The 14,074-nt window shown below is 47.9% G+C and overlaps 2 pseudogenes across 1 annotated transcript; one reads left to right on the plus strand and one right to left on the minus strand.

Annotated features, from left to right (window-relative positions):
* The first annotated feature begins 709 nt into the window (after positions 1-709).
* On the plus strand, positions 710-8,009 carry LOC112619312 (annotated as a pseudogene). Its single transcript, XR_003118211.1, has 3 exons — positions 710-775; positions 1,118-1,304; positions 7,425-8,009. The product of XR_003118211.1 is annotated as a cell death activator CIDE-3-like (transcript).
* Positions 8,010-9,402: 1,393 nt separating this feature from the next.
* LOC112619313 overlaps positions 9,403-14,074 on the minus strand; it is a 54,402-nt pseudogene continuing 49,730 nt past the window's right edge.

Raw genomic sequence — 14,074 nt, forward strand, 5'->3', positions numbered from 1 at the left:
AACCCCAAAACCGGCCCTTCACCATTGACAGTCTAAGAAGCACTGGGTCTAGAGTAATGGGTAAAAACTTAAGCTCTGGAGTTGAACACGTGGGTTCAATCCCATCTCTGCCACTTATTAGCCATGTGATCTTGGGCAAGTCACTTAAATTCCCTAAGTGTCTATTCTGTACAAGGGTAGATTTATTCTTTCATTGAACAAATATTTCTTGAACTTCTTTTGTTTTTTGTTTTTTGTTTTTTTTTGAGACGGAGTCTCGCTCTGTCACCCAGGCTGGAGTGCAGTGGCCAGATCTCAGCTCACTGCAAGCTCCGCCTCCCGGGTTTAGCCATTCTCCTGCCTCAGCCTCCCAAGTAGCTGGGACTACAGGCGCCCGCCACTTTGCCCGGCTAGTTTTTTGTATTTTTTAGTAGAGACGGGGTTTCACCGCGTTAACCAGGATGGTCTCGATCTCCTGACCTCGTGATCCTCCCATCTCGGCCTCCCAAAGTGCTGGGATTACAGGCTTGAGCCACCGTGCCCGGCCTTTTTTACACACATTCTATCCCCAAACCTAGTCTGATATATTTTATTCATGTATTTTTCAGCTTTGGTTTAATACCTGTCAGAATTTTATTTTATTTATTTATTTTTTTTTTTGAAACATTGTCTCGCTCTGTCACCCAGGCTGGAGCTGGGGAATAAGGTCAGTGATGCTTTTGCCATCCCTATGGAGCCACAGAGCCAGTCTGGGAAGCCCCCCATCAAAGCTCGTTGGCTGCCAGGGAAAGAACAAGTGGGCTGGGGTCTATGAGGTGGAACTGGAGCCCAGGCCGTCTGCTGTGGAATCACGACCCAGAGACTTTATCATGGTACCTCTTGGCTCCTGGTTTCAGGATTCATAGTCTAGATATTGTCCAATAAAATATAATGTAACTCACATTTAATTGTGGTATGGTTTCCTTCCTCTAAAAGTTACCCTCTAAAAGTGTACAATTCAGGGTTTTTTAGTATATTCACAAAGTTGTGCAACCGTCACCACTATCTAATACTGCAGTGACTAATAGGCTGGAATGCAGTAATAAGCATAAGTAGAGAGTCTTCAAGGGGTGCTAACCATCTGCTTGTCTCGATGCAGGGGATAAGGCACCCATAGTCCCTCTCCCATAAGCCTGCCAGAAGATTGATGTGGCCCGTGTAACCTTTGACCTGTACAAGCTGAACCCACAGGACTTCATTGGCTGCCTGAACGTGAAGGTGATTTTTTATGATACGTACTCCCTTTCCTAAGATCTCCACTGCAGTGGGGCCAAACGCATCGTGAAGTAAGCGAATTGGGATTTCCTGGGGACAGAGTGGGTACAGGCAATGGGAGAGCCCCTGTCTGTTCACATGGACTCACCCTTCTCAGCGCCTGGGTCTGGCATTGGTGCTGACAAAGTATAGCCTGTATCAGACAACATGGAGCCTGATGGGCTCTCGAAGTGCTGCTATGGACGACACTGGCATGTGCCCAAGGGTGCACGTGTTCCTCCTGGTGAAACCTGGATGCATTTTGTTTTTATGACTACTTTCCACTCTAGCAACTATATTTTCTCATTGAAATAAGAAGTTTTCCAGGGCCGGGCACGGTGGCACACGCCTGTAATCCTAGCACTTTGGGAGGCCGAGATGGGCAGATCACGAGGTCAGGAGATTGAGACCATCCTGGCTAACACGGTGAAACCCTGTCTCTACTAAAATACAAAAAATTAGCCAGGCGTGGTGGTGGGCACCTGTAGTCCCAGCTACTTGGGAGGCTAAGGCAGGAGAATGGTGTGAACCAAGCAGGCAGAGCTTGCAGTGAGCCGAGATCGCGCCACTGCACTCCAGCCTGGGCGACAGAGTGAGACTCCACCTCAAAAAAGAAAGAAAAGAAATTGGAAGTTTTCCTAAGTAGTCTTCTAGTCAGTTTTTTAAAAACGAACATGTGTTGGCCAGGCACAGTGGCTCACGCCTGTAATCCCAGTACTTTGGGAGGCCAAGGTGGATGGACCAGTTAACGTCAGGAGTTTGAGACCAGCCTGGCCAACATGGCAAAACCAATCTCTACAAAAATACAAAAATTAGCTGGACATGGCAGTGCATGCCTGTAATCCCAACTACTCAGGAGACTGAAGCAGGAGAATCGTTTGAACCCAGGAGGCGGAGGTTGCAACGAGCCGAGATTGTGCCACTGCACTCCAGCCTGGGCAAAGGAACAAGAGTGTCTCAAAAAAAAAAAAAAGCAGAGGGCCAGGCACAGTGGCTCATGCCTGTAATCCCAGCACTTTGGGAGGCCGAGGCGGGCGGATCACAAGGTCAGGAGATCAAGACCATCCTGGCTAACACGGTGAAACCCCGTCTCTACTAAAAATATAAAAAATTAGCTAGGCATAGTGGCAGGTGCCTGTAGTCCCAGCTACTCCTGGCGTGAACTCAGGAGGCGGAGCTTGCAGTGAGCCGAGATCGCGCCACTGCACTCCAGCCTGGGCAACAGAGCGAGACTCCGTCTCAAAAAAAAAATAAGTATGTGTCAAAGAGTTAATTGAATTCATTAATTAATGAGAGAACTAGCAAGAAGTTACAATCAGTTCAAAGGAGAATTCAAAATCCCACACATATATAGGTCCAGTAAGAATGATGAGATAGGCTGGGTGCAGTGGCTCTCACCAGGAATCCCAGCACTTTGGGAGGTCAAGGCAGGAGGATCTCTTGCACCCAGGAGTTTGAGACCAGCCTCGGCAACATAGAGAGAGAGACACATGCATGCGCACGTGTGCGCACACACACACACACACACACGCACGGCAGGAGGATCTCTTGAGCCCAGGAGTTTGAGACCAGCATGGACAACATAGTGAGAGAGACACATGCACACACACACACACCCCTGGGCAACATAGACACACACACACACACATACACACACCCCTGGGCAACATAGTGAGAGACACACACACACAGTTTGAGACCAGCCTGGCCAACATAGTGAGAGGCATGCACGCTGGGAGCAGCAGTAGTATGTGCCCATAATCCCAGCTAGTTGGGAGGATTGCTTGAGCCCAGGAGTTTGAGGCTGCAGTGAGATATGACCATACCACTGTGTACTCCAGCCTGGGCAACAGCATGAGACCTTGTCTCTAAAAAGAAGAAAAAAAGAGATAAATGTATACATACAAAATTGGATTTTTTCTCCCGTGGGGATGGGAGGGATGAAATAATCTTCCCTCCATAGGACAGAATTAATTTGCACATCTTATGGACCAGAGTCATTTGTACTATATAACGAACTTTTCTTAAAACTTATTTTGGAAACCTAACCAAGTGTGTCAGGAAGCATGAGAATATGTGAGGTTAGAAGCTGCATGCCATCATGGTGATGTTTCCGAAATTCAGCCGCTCCAGTGGCGCCCTGGGGCATCCTTATCCATTAGGTGGATGTAGCCACCGAGGCTGAAGTGATCGAATCAGTCCAAAGCCACAAAACTTGCGAGCAGCAGAGCGTGGCTTCTAGTCCGTCTTTCCGATAGTCTATTCTTCCTCAGTTCCTTCATGCAGTGTTTCCTGAGTGCCCACTGCGTGCCTGGCCCTATGCTGTAACTACAGATTCAGAGATGAACAAAATACCAGAACAAGTTCCATGAGGGCAGGAATTTCTGTGGCCTCCAGCACCTTGGTGAATGCTGACACATAGTAGTTATTTAAATGGTTGTAGAATAAATGAAGACACAGGCGATCTCTGTTCACATGGGGCTTCTGAGAAATCCTGCCCAGGGTCCCAAGAGTTCTACCAGATCACATGTAGCTAGAACATATCAGACCTTCTTGCTTTCTTAGTTGATCTCCTGCAGACCCAATCTGCAGATGAAGAAACTGAGGCTGTGTGGGTCTGCTTGCCAGACACAACAGTGGGTGGCAGACTTGAGCCTGGTTCTGTGGCTGAGAGTTCCATTTTCCTCCTCAGCTGCTTCTTCCAGGATACTACCATCTCATGCTACCTCTTGACCTCAGACTACCACCAATAGTCTGCATATTTCAAAATTATGAACAAGAAGTTTCAGACCGGCTGGGGGCAGTGGCTCACACCTGTAATCCCAGCACTTTGGGAGGCTGAGGTGAACGAATCACCTGAGGTCAGGAGTTCGAGACCAGCCTGGGCAACATGGTGAAACCCCGTCTCTACTAAAAATACAAAAGTTAGCCAGGCATGGTGACACATGCCTGTAATCCCAGCTACTCGGGAGGCTGAGGCAGGAGAATCACTTGAACCTAGAAGGTGAAGGTTGCAGTGAGCCGAGATCGCACCATTGCACTCCAGCCTGGGTGACAGAATAAGACTCTGTCTCAAAAAAGAAAAAAAAAAAAAGAATAAATTTCAGACCTTAAACTCAGTCCACTTAGGGGAGGTGGGACACTTAGACCTAAACACAGTAGATATGTTGGTATCAAAAAACAATAGCAAGTTGGAATCAGTTTAGTGACTTAGTGGCATCACTAGGTTTTTTTTAATTGTGATTATATAGCATAAAATCTATCGTTTGGACCATTTTAAGTGTACAGTTCAGTGGCATTAAGTACGTTCACAATGTTGCACAGCCATCACCACCATCCATTTCCAGACGTCTTGCATCATCCCAACCAGAAACTCTGTCCCCCTGAAGCTCTAAGTCTCCATTGCTCCTCCCTCCAGACACTGGTAGCCTCCATTCCACTGTCTTATCAGTTTGCCAATTCTAGTACCACATGGAACTGGAATCAGTCAATACTCATCCTTCATTTCTGGCTTCCTTCACTTCGGATTTTCAAGAGTCATTCATATTGTGGCATGGATCAGAATTTCATTCCTTTTTTTTTTTTTTTTTTTTTTTTTTTTTGAGATGGAGTCTCACTCTGTCGTCCAGGCTGGAATGTGGTGGCACGATTTTGGCTCACTGCAACCTCCACCTCCCAGGTTCAAGCAGTTCTCTGCCTCAGCATCCTGAGTAGCTGAGATTACGGGCCCCCGCCACCATGCCCAGCTAATTTTTTTGTATTTTTTGAGTAGAGACGTGGTTTCACCATCTTGGGCAGGTTGGTCTTGAACTCGTGACCTCGTGATCCGCCTACCTCGGCCTCCCAAAGTGCTGGTATTACAGGCGAATTTCATTCGTTTCTAAGGTTGGTCAGCTAGGTTGTCAGCCTCAGTTCCTTAATTTGAGAAGTGGGTATACTTCTAAGGTGTAGCCTTGAAAATGTAAAGTATTTTCCTGTGTATATGTGAATAGTTCTAAGTGTCTTTCTGCCCCCCAAAACCCAGTCAGACAATAAGTTCACTTATTGAATGAACATTAATAAAAGACTAAAGTTTGAACAACAGCCAGGGAATACTTCTTTGCCTTTTGTTTTCCACTCCCCTATCCCACTTAGTACTAGACACCTCGAGTGACCCTCACATATCTCTTTCAAACAGGTTTGACAAGTATTTGATTAAAATTGTCTAGCATTCTTTTTATTTTTTTAGAGACAGCGTCTCACTCTGTCATCGAAGCTACAGTGCAGCGGTGCAATCATGGCTCATTGCTGCCTCGACCTCGTAGGCTCAAGTGGTCCTCTTGAGTAGCACAAGTGTGTGCTACCATGCTTGGCTGGTTCTTTAATGTTTTTGTAGAGACAAGGTCTCACTAGACCAGGCTGGTCTCAAACTCCTGGCCTCAAACCATCCTCCTCGGCCTCCCAAAGTGCTGGAATTAAAGGCGTGAGCCAGTGCACCCAGCCAAAGTTGCCTAGCATTCAACCAGCTGCTCTTGAGCCTGCCCCCGCTTCCCCATTTCCCCTACTTTCTAAACATCCAACCCCATGTTAATTGCTTTATGCTATTTCAGCCTCATGACTCTGGGTGGCAGGTGCAATCCCATTTTACCCATAAGGGAGCTGAAGCTCAGAACTAGAGCAGTTTGCTAAAGTTCACCCAGCTAATGAGACTGGATTAGGGCTGGGCGCGGTGGCTCACACCTATAATCCCAGCACTTTGGGAGGCTGAGATGGGTAGATCACGAGGTCAGGATATCGAGACCATCCTGGCTAACACGGTGAAATCCTGTCTACTAAAAATACAAAAAATTAGCGGGGTGTGGTGGCGGGCGCCTGTAGTCCCAGCTACTCAGGAGGCTGAGGCAGGAGAATGGTGTGAACCCAAGAGGCGGAGCTTGCAGTGAGCCGAGATAGTGCCACAGCACTCCAGCCTGGGTGACAGAACGAGACTCCTTCTCAAAAAAAAAAAAAAAAAAAAAGACTGGATTAGGACTTTGGCCTACCTGATTCAGGTTCAGTTCTCAGTACATGCTCACGCCAGGCATGGGTGTCTTCATGTCCAGCACTCTGAACATGAGCTAGACTGCAGGTAACTTGGAAAAGCCTCAGAGTCTAGAACAGAGTGTCTCAAGGGGCAGAGCCACATTATGGAGATTAATCTGGCTGGTCCAAAGTAGTAGTAGAAAAATAGAAGGCATTATGAAATGAGCTGGAGTTTCGCATGAGAAAGTAGGGAGGTTCCGGGCATCTCAGTTAAGGTGGAATTGCAGGTCCTCGCCCTAATCCTGACCTCATCTGCAGCATCTGTTCCTGTTTGCACATCGCTCTAGAATTGATGAAGTGCTTTTAGTGCTACCACCTTAGTGGTATTCAAATGTTATTAATGAAGAAAACAAACATAATGAAACCAATCCCTTCCAGGCCAGCATGGGAATAAGGGGGTGCAGGGAGGCGGTACACTCGTGTTTTGTTCTTAATTTATTTATTCATTTTTGAGATGGAGTCTTGCTCTGTTGCCCAGGCTGGAATGCAGTTGTGCAATCTCAGCTCACTACAACCTCTGTCTCCCAGGTTCAAGCGATTCTCATACCTCAGCCTCCCAAGTAGCTGAGATTACAGATGTGTACCACCATGCGTGGCTAATTTTTGTATTTTTTAGTAGAGATGGGGTTTCACCATATTGGCCAGGCTGGTCTCAAACTCCTGACCTCAAGTGACCCACCCACTTCAGCCTCCTAAAGTGCTAGGATTACAGAAATGAGCCACTGAGCCCATCTTTTTTTGTTTTGTTTTTTGTTTTTTGTGTTTTTGAGACAGAGTCTTGCTCTGTCACCCAGGCTGTAGTGCAGTGGCTCCATCTCAGCTCACTGCAACCTCTGCCTTCTGGGTTCAAGCGATTCTCCTGCCTCAGGCTCTCAAGTAGCTGGAATTACAGGCACCCACCACCATGCCTGGCTAATTTTTATATTTTTAGTAGGGACGGGGTTTTACCATGTTAGCCATGCTGGTCTCAAACTCCTGACCTCAGGTGACCCACCCACCATGGCCTCCCAAAGCGCTAGGATTATAGGCATGAGCCACTATGCCCAGCCTACTTTGTGGTTTTGACTTGCATGCCCTCTCATTCCACCCAGGGAAGCTCTCCGCTGGGCCCTCTTCAGCATGCAGGCCACGGGCCACGTGATGCTTGGCACCTCCTGTTATCTGCAGCAGCTCCTTGATGCTACAGAGGAAGGGCCGCCCCCCAAGGGCAAGGCCTCATCCTTCATCCTGACCTGTCTGAAGATACTTCCAGTGAAAGCCTAAGCCCTTGGAAGATTTCCCCAGTGAAGGACTAGACTAGGGGCCCCACGCTCAACTGGTAGTGCCCACAAGCCTGGCAGCTGTAGAGCCGCTAACTTCCCCACACCTCCCTCACCACACAGGACCTGAGTGAGGAGGAGGGACTGGAAACCTGGGGTGGGTTGGCCAAAGGAGAATCTCAGGCTCCTAGTCTGACCCAGCTCCTTCCTGCCCAAGGCAGCTTAGCCCACCCAGACTGGTCCTGAAGTCTGCCCCTCCATTGGCATGAAGTCTGCCCCTCAGCAATCCGGCCTCACAGGCTGCACTTTCATGGTGCTCTCTACCTTCTGGCTCCCATCCTGGAACATTCCTGAGTGAATTCTCAAGCACATCAGCATGTAATATTAGGGAGTTTGCAATAAATTGTTGATGCTGATATATCTTCTTTGCCTGTGTTCTTTAGGGGTGGGGTTCTATCTGGAAGGTTGGAAAGGGCTAAAGGAAGACACAAATCTATTGTCAAACTATTCTCCATAACATAGGATTACAAATAATAGCAGTTTTTCTACCGAAGGGGGAAAAAGCTGGGTGCAGTGACAGGTGCCTGCAGTCCCAGCTACACAGCAGACTGGGGTGGGAGCATCCCTTGAGACCAGGAGTTCAAGGCCAGCCTGGGGCCCAATAGCAAGATCCCAGTCTCTTTTAAAAAACAAAATTGCAGTTGATTTTGAAACTAAAGTCGGCTGAATTTGAGGCTTGAGCTGACTATGTAATTGATACCATAAGTAACAATTTCCTAATTAAATTCACCAATCAGAAGAGCTTCAATTGAGCAGGTGGGATTAAGTCACTCTTCTAATTTCTCAGTGTCCCATTTTATAATAACCATTTAAGTGGTTAGGTGAAAAAGTACTACTCAAGCTGTAAGGCATTTCTCCATCAATGCCCATCCTAACTTGCCAGACAGCTTATCTTTGATGTTCAGGATTTTCAACCTCGGGGTTTCAAAGTGGGCTCATAGGTAGCCCCAAAGAGCAGGAGCTTCTCATCAGTGTGAGCTGGCATTTTCCAATATTGGACGACTCAAGACAAGCATGAAAGGCTGAACTTAGGTCGGGCATGGTGGCTTATGCTTGTAATCCCAGCACTTTGGGAGGCCAAGGCAGGTGGATTACCTGAGGTTGGTAGTTGGAGACCAGTCTGACCAACATGGCCAAACCCTGTCTCTACTAAAATACAAAAAATTAGCCAGGCATGTTGGTGGGCACCTGTAATCCCAGCTAATTGGGAGGCTGAGGCAGGAGAATTGCTTGAACCTGGGAGGTACAGGTTGTAGTGAGCCGAGATCCTGCCACTGCACTCTACCCTGGACAACAGAGCGAGACTCTGTCTCAAAAAAAATAAATAAATAAAACAAAACCTATCGTTTCACGACTCTTACTATAAAGCCTATTTGGATTTAGTAAATACTAAGGTAAACCACTGTCTTACCAAAGCTGGTCTGGGAGCTATTTCTGGCAGCAGACCTGAACCCTGCACCCTGTGGGCGAAGCTGCTGAAGCTCGATGAAGAGGGGCTGCTATTCTGGGCTCTCCTGCTCTTTTGCAGTTATGGCTGGAGGCTGGCCCGGTGCCAGGCTGGCTCCATGGGGTGTGCCGTCTGGCAGGGAGGCCTGATGTTTGTATGATCACAGAAGCTATCCCAGTCCACCCTTGCTGAAGCAGTGGCAGGGCCTACCTGCTCCTCCTGTAAAGTGCTCAGTAACAGAGTTGGAGTGGGGGTGGGAGGCTCGGTATTTGTCAAGCTTCCCTCCTCCTGAGATCCGGGGTTTCACAAGTAAATCTTGAGCAACTGCCACGGTCTCTTGGCATTGAGCCCAGGGAAAACAACGTTCTTCCTCTTCTTCCAGGAGCTCAGCGGCTAATGGAGTCAAAGCAGCTGTGGTCAGTGAATAGGGAAGGGCAGCCTTTGATGAGGCTGGGGGCTGGGGAGGGAAGATTCCAAACAGCAAAGGAGCTTGAGCCTCGGTAGGGCCTGCCCGTCCTAGTGGGGGAACGGACTTTCCTGGGCCCCACACAGCCAGGAGTAGCTGTCGTCAAGGTGTGCTGTGTCCCAGCCCCTCCAGCTCAGCCTTTTCATTTGTTGAAGCTGGTGCTCAGGAGTGCACAGGATGCCTTTCAGAAGAATTCTAAATCCCGGGGGGGCTGTGATGGCACAGTCACATGTCTGAGCCCAAAACAAGAGAACCACTTGTGTTTTTGCCATGCTTCTCACCAGTGCTATCCATATTTGTGTACATAATTTTTTGTTTGTTTCTTTTCTTTGAGACAGAGTCTCGCTCTTGTTGCCCAGGCTGGAGTGCAGTGGCACAATCTCAGCTCACTGCAACCTCTGCCTCCCGGGTTCAAGCGATTCTCCTTTGCCTCAGCCTCCCAAGTAGCTGGGATTACAGGCACCCACTACCATGCCCAGCTAATTTTTGTATTTTTAATAGAGATGGGGTTTCGCCATCTAGTCTCAAACTCCTGACCTCAGGTGATCCACCTGCCTCAGCTTCCCAAAGTGTTAGGATTACAGGCATGAGCCACCGCGCTCAGCCCTCGTACACATAATTTTATTTATTTATTTATTTATTTATTTATTTATTTATTTATTTTATTTATTTTTTATTTTGAAACGGAGTCGTGCTCTGTCACCCTGGGTGGAGTGCAGTGGCGTGATATTGGCTCACTGCAAGCTCCGCCTCCCAGGTTCACGCCATTCTCCTGCCTCAGCCTCCCGAGTAGCTGGGGCTACAGGCGCCCGCCACCATGCCTGGCTAATTTTTTTTTTATTTTTAGTAGAGACGGAGTTTCACTGTGTTAGCCAGGATGGTCTCGATTTCCTGACCTTGTGATCCGCCCGCCTTGGCCTCCCAAAGTGCTGAGATTACAGGCGTGAGCCACCACGCCTGACCCACAGAATTTTATTTGATTTGAGACGGAGTCTTGCTCTGTTGCCCAGGCTGAAGTGCAGTGGCATGATCTCAGCTCACTGCAACCACCGCCTCTCAGGCTCAAAAGATTCTCGTGCCTCAGCCTCCCGAGTAGCTGGGAGTACAGGTGTGCACCACCGTGCCTGGCTAATGTTTACATTTTTAGTAGAGTTGGGGTTTCACCATGTTGGCCAGGCTGGTCTCGAACTCCTGGCCTCAAGAGACCCGCCTGCCTCAGCTTCCCAAAGTGCCTTGGATTCCCAAAGTGTTGGGATTACAGGTGTGAGCCATCATGCCTGGCATGTGCACATCATTTTAATAACTGATATTTTTGAAAGCATTGTTTATCGACATAATTTATATACAATAAAATGTACTATTTACAGGTAAGTCTTTCAATAAGTTTTGGCAAATTTATACAGTTATGTAACCACCATTTCTGCTAAATCATAAAGCTGCCATCTGTCCCTTTATAGTCATGTAAATAGACTTTTCTAAAATGTCACGTAAATAGAATCATGCTGTCTTAAAATTTTTTATTTCTATTTTTGTAAATTAAAAAAATTGTTTAGAAAATTATTATGAATCATACAGTCTTTTATATCTGGCTTAGATTTTTAAGCTGTGTGTGTGTGTGTGTATGTGTGTGTGTGTGTGTGTGTAGAAGAAATATATCAGTGAGGTAAAACATTTAAGTGGTTCCAAAGGGTAAACAGAACTATTCATCTAACCCCATCTGATTCCTTCAGGAGCAAACACCATCTTGTTTTTGTGTGTACTTTCAGAAACACAGAAGGATGTAAATATAACTAAGAAATAAGACATCACAGGCCGGGTGTGGTGGCTCACGCCTGTAATCCCAGCACTTTGGGAGGCCAAGGCAGGCGGATCACCTGAGGTCCGGAGTCTGAGACCAGCCTGACCAGCATGGAGAAACCCTGTCTCTGCTAAAAATAAAAAATTAGCCACGTATGGTGGTACATGCCTGAAATCCCAGCTACTCAGGAGGCTAAGGCAGGAGAATCCCTTGAACCCGGGAGGCAGAGATTGTGGTGAGCAGAAATCGCACCATTGCATTCTTGCCTGAGCAACAAGAGCAAAACTCCATCTCAGAAAAAGAAAACAATGAAATAGACATCCATCACATACACATATGTTTATTCTAGTCACACTTTCCTCTTCTGATTTAATATACTCTGGAGATCAGTTCACATGAGCTCCTATAGAACTATGCATTCTTCCCTCAAAGGCTCCATGGTACAGACGTGCTAGAGCTGAGTTAGCCACTCCTCTGATGGATTTAGATTTATTGACAGTATTTTGCTAATGCAAACCATGAATTGAAAATTATAGTGGGTTTTTTTGTTTGTTTGTTTTTGTTTTGTTTTGTTTTTTTGAAGTTGGGAGGCTCCTAAGAATCAGAATGGTAATCAGAAAACCTTGACCTTCCTTCATGGTTTGTAATCGCCTGATGGGGTCTTCCTGCCCACTGCCCAGACAAAACCAACTCATTGAGACTGTGGCATTGCAATAAAGAGCTTAACTGACGTGAGGCTGGCCATGCCACCTGGGAGACGGAGCTGCTACTCAAATCACTCTCCCTGAAAATGTGGAGGCTGGGGTTTCACCAGGGTAGTTTGGTGGGCGGGGGCTATAGGAATGGGTGCTGCTGACTGGCTGGGGATGCAGTCACAGGGCTGTGGGAAAGGCTCCTTGTTCAATGAATCTGCTTCCGGGTGGGGCCACAGGACTGGTTGAGCTAACAGTCGAGGGTCCAGGTGGGACCATCCGGTTGTCAGAAATGCAAAAACCTGAAAGGATTTCTGGTTGAAATGAAAGGGTTGCATTTCAAAAGGCCAGTCTTAGGTTCTATAATAGTGAACTGGAAAAGTTGCAAATCTTGTGATCTCTGGAATAATGACTGGTAACCATTTAACTGAATTTTGAGCAGAATTCAGGTGGCCTTTCATTAGTTGGCTCCAGGGGTGGTGGGAACCAAGTGGGCAAGACAGCTGAGGCTTGGCCACACACACAGAAAGCACCGACCCTGTGTGGAATGACGGATGCTAGGACAAATGCCGGGACCTGGTGTGACAGGCGCGGGAACAGCAGTGCCATGGTGATGTCTAATGGATAATTGTCAGCAAGTGCTGTCGGCCCTACTTTCAAGGGATGTCCAGGAGCCAGCCATTCCCCCCACCCCTACTGCCACCCCTCTGGTCCTGCCACTATCATCACTTGCCTGGATCCTTGCAGTGGCCCCTCTGGGCTCCCTCCCTCCGCCCACCCACCCCTGGGTCCCTGGCCCACCCAGCATCCAGAGGGCTCCAGGTCCCCATTGCACTCCTCCTCTGCTCAGAAGAGGCTCCCCTGCCGAAGTAAAGGGCAGAGTACTCCAGGGCCCTGTGCGAACTCCTGCTTCCTTGACCTCTGAGTCCTCACCTCCTCTTACCCTCCCCCGGCTGCCCATCAGCCACACCATCCTCCTCGCCATTTCCCGCTATGAGCCAGGCACCTGCGGACCTCCTGGCCTTTGCACTGGCTAAGTCCCCGGACCCGGCTGGCTCTTCCCAGATGCGGACACAACTCACTTGCCCACTTCCTTTAAGCCTTTGCTTCCACTCTATCTAACACGCCAACACCACCCACCCACCCCAGCTCGATCTTTCTCCTAAGCACATTTCCAGTTGAACATACAACATATGATCTCTATTTACCACCATTATTGTCTGACTTTCCTCACTGAAATCGGAACCCTGAAGACAGGAATTTTCTTGTTTTGTGCACTGTGGTAACTGCTCAGCAACTCGAACAGTGCCGGGCACATGGAGTAGAAGCTCAGTAAGTATTTATTGAATAAATGAATGAATAGTGTTTGCTGAAAGAACCTTCACATTCGGGAATATTTTAAGTGTTGCTGCAATTCCCGACCAGCAAGATGCAGAGGAAAACCTTGAGAAGAGGACCCAGAGAAGGAAACCACAGTGTTTACAACCAGCATCCGAAAGAGCAAAAATGCCAGCTCAGACCTGGAGCCTGGTCACGGAGGACAAAGGTCCTGACAAGGACTGTACCATGCAGAGGTCACTGCCTGCTACCTGGGGTATGAGACTCTCCTTGATTCAACAATATTCAATGAGACAGTCAATCTGATTCCTAACAGGAGAGGCCAAGGCAAGGTGGTCTAGTCAGCCAGTAGGATTGAGTGACAAGCACAGAGCCATGCCAGAATTAGAGGCCACGCAGGAGGTTCCACAAATGCACCTCCTAAATGCTTGGTGCTGAGACCACAAAGCCAAAGAAATGAGGCTTCTTGGTTTGATCGCAGACTCAGCAAAAATGAACCTAAGCCTGCTCCTCATGGCTGGGTCATGTCCTAGGGAGGCACCAGCATTCAGCTTGGCCTGCTTCAGTATATAGTTTTTATCCCTGTGTGTGTTCTGTTGGGACTCTGTACATTTAGACATCTGTGCAGGGGGACTCGTGAGGAGACCAGTCTCCCTGGCAGGCCTAGATGTAGCGTAGCCT

The sequence above is a fragment of the Theropithecus gelada genome, chromosome 2 (genome assembly GCF_003255815.1).
Source record: "Theropithecus gelada isolate Dixy chromosome 2, Tgel_1.0, whole genome shotgun sequence".
NCBI lineage: Eukaryota > Metazoa > Chordata > Mammalia > Primates > Cercopithecidae > Theropithecus > Theropithecus gelada.